Source organism: Penaeus monodon, chromosome 34 (genome assembly GCF_015228065.2).
Source record: "Penaeus monodon isolate SGIC_2016 chromosome 34, NSTDA_Pmon_1, whole genome shotgun sequence".
Lineage (NCBI taxonomy): Eukaryota > Metazoa > Arthropoda > Malacostraca > Decapoda > Penaeidae > Penaeus > Penaeus monodon.
This window is the reverse complement of record NC_051419.1, coordinates 9,831,732-9,832,121: the sequence shown is the minus strand read 5'-3', so window position 1 is coordinate 9,832,121 and position 390 is coordinate 9,831,732. Positions and strand designations below refer to the sequence as shown.

Here is a 390-nt window from a genome sequence, read left to right as displayed (position 1 = left end):
TATATAGAATGAGTCCCCGACTCTCTTTCTTAATGCTATATATCAACTGCCCCATCTCTCTTGACCCGGTACTGCATCCATTTTGGCGACATTGCTGACAAAACCAGATTCATCCAACCTTCATTCATTCCTCTATCCCTCCTCCACGTCCTGACTCACACATTCTCACTCATCTCAGTCTTGTGGGAGTGTCTCAATAAATATTTCCTGCCCTCACTAACTAGGTCTCTATATAAATGGATATATATATAAAGTTATTTTCAACTGACAGTACAATGCATAGGTACAAATCAGTACAAATATTGTAAATTGGGCAATCAGTTGGAATCATCAAGAACTACTACATCAGTAAGGTACTATGAGGTCAGTGTAGTACCTGACACACACTCA

The 390-nt window shown here is 39.5% G+C and overlaps 1 protein-coding gene across 1 annotated transcript in view; it reads right to left on the bottom strand.

Annotated features, from left to right (window-relative positions):
- The window catches only part of LOC119594578 (xylosyltransferase oxt-like), a gene marked incomplete at its 3' end in the record, with an annotated part of 30,183 nt that overhangs the window by 28,879 nt on the left and 914 nt on the right, over positions 1–390 (bottom strand).